Below are 2,500 nucleotides of genomic sequence, written 5' to 3' on the forward strand. Positions count from 1 at the left end.
GAATCCCAAACTCTGGGCTTGGCTTTCGTTACATACATGTACAGTGCACACATTATTTTGCTTTTTCTTCTTATAAAATTGTAATAAAGTCATGGTCTACATTTCAAGTGAATGTTGTTGTTTCTGAACTGAAGAGTTTGCAACATTGTAGCCTCTTCCAGATTGTTCCTAAATTTTCCTGTTTAATGCATGGTTCATTTGTTTTTCTGGTCACTAAACAAAATCAACCAGAAGTTGTCTGTTTTTGAGTATTACAACTGCACCTGTATGCAGGTACATGAACAGCAAAACATGTAGTGTGGGCTTACTTTTGGCTAAATTGGGTGGTATTTTGCTCAAAGCTCTATTCTTGTACTAAGTTATCCAATTTCCAGTACTACTGCACCTATCAATGGTTTGCCCCAGGATCAGGGATGCAGGCAACCCCATGGGAATTTGACATTTTTTGGTTTTCAAATGTCAATTACCCCATTCTTGGGTCCCCATTGAAATTCCCACCCTTGGCCAGGCCCTCTCTACTTTCCAAGATGGGGACTGAGTAAAATATTTTCCTCAAGGGGACTGTTGTGGATGTCAAAATCCCTTCCCAGGTAGAGCTTCGCTACCAAAGTCAAATTCCTGTGCCCCCCCTTCCCCCATTCTGAGGCAAACCATTGATAGGTGCATTAATAGAAATACAGTATTTTCCATGACCCAAATACTAAACAGATTCCTTTGTTAGTGACAAGTTCTCTTAAATATAAGCCGTGGATATATCATGTATCTCGGTCAACACAAACACAGTAGCCTACTTACAGTAAATAAGATAGCTTAATGAATATCCTGGCGGTTCTGTAAAGGGTCCTGAAGAGAAGACAACTCCAGAGCCTTTTTGTGTATGTTCCCTAAGGCCATCATTCAGAAACCAGCCATTGTTAAAATAAAAAGGTGCAGATGTAGTGTCCACCATTCCAGAGTGTTGCACCATGAAGGTTAAAGTTTTGACCAAATAATACAATCTGTGGTGGCACCCATGACAACTTAAGAACACCCCCTCTACTAAGAAGGTCAACAGAAAAAATGATGAATGATTTCAGGTTTAACATTGTCCGTGCTGTGCTTGTCCTTATTCCAGCAAGGTGCCATGATACATGAGCATCTCCATTTTCATTTAAGGTTGCATCCTCATAGAATAGAACATCCTCTGTAGGTTTGTTGGTAAATTTTCTCCTACACTGTGAATCACCTGGGAAAAGCCACGCAGTGAGTGAATGTGAGAACACATTTTCCCCACTGTGGTTGCCAGTCGGCAGTGGCAATATGATAGAAGTAGACTTTACAGTATTTACTGGAGCTGGACAGAAATTGGAGGAGCAAGTTGTGACAGTGCTGTTCACCAGGTAAGGACTTAGGAGCGTTAAGAAAAAGTCACTTTCATTTCCATAAAGATCCAATGTTCAAAACACAATTTGCGGCCGCGGGGGTCAAAGCCTGGAGTATCACTAGTTTGGCATCAGCATACAAGCCACTGTCAATCAGCTGAAGAGCATTTGCAATGATGTGGCCAGATTCTGTAAGATCTGTCAAGGTAACTTTTCCAGATTTGACAAGGGCCTGGAAAATCATGAGCAGGTTGTCGAGAGGACAAGTGTTGGTCATTGTTATACAAGTACTTGTAACTCCACCCCAGGGGAAAAAAGCGAGATCACTGTCGTGATCAGAGGGATGAGTAGGTGCTGAAGGTTTGTTAGCATCTGTAACTGCAAATAAAAGGGCTTCAGCAGCTTCAATTTCTTTATGGGTGTAAAAGATGTCAGCTCTCACAGGATCTGTTTCTTCCAAGTCACTGCCTTTCGCAGAGTCCACAGGTGAAGGAATGGAAGGAAGTTCAATGTTCATGGCATCGGGCACATTAACAGAATCCAAATCAATTTCTGGTAATATAAAAGGACGCAGCTCCCTTAGGACTCGCATTTCAAAAATTTCAGGAGCTATCACACGCATCCAAAATGCTGTAAGAAATTTTAAAATGTTTTCAATCAAGGGTTCATCTCTTACAATGGTCTCAACAGAATCTGGGCCATTCTTCGCATGCAAAGTAAATTTACAGAACTTTCTCTCTGTGACAAGAAGTATGTGCTGGCACTGGTAATAGTAAATATGGTTACGCTTCAGAACACACTTCCCATCTTTAACTTGAAAACACTGTCTGGCAAGAACATCCTTTGGAACTGGGGTGTTGGAGCAAGTCACAGTCTCTATGGTGTTCTGTTCAAAGATCTTCAAAGACTTGATTTCAATAACAGTGTTGTCACCTACAAGGCCATCAGGTGAACATGCGAGGAAGGGGAACTTGGGGTTCACCCATAATCCTGTTGAACGAACTTTGTGCAAAGTTTCATTCTCAAATTTGAGAATCGCTTTGGCCTCACTTTCCAGACCATACAGCATCCAACGAGATTGGAATGGCATTAGATCTACCCCCAGATATCCTTTGAAATGAACTTGTAAGCTTCAGAGG

This window comes from Montipora capricornis, chromosome 2 (assembly GCF_036669925.1).
Source record: "Montipora capricornis isolate CH-2021 chromosome 2, ASM3666992v2, whole genome shotgun sequence".
NCBI classification, from domain to species: domain Eukaryota; kingdom Metazoa; phylum Cnidaria; class Anthozoa; order Scleractinia; family Acroporidae; genus Montipora; species Montipora capricornis.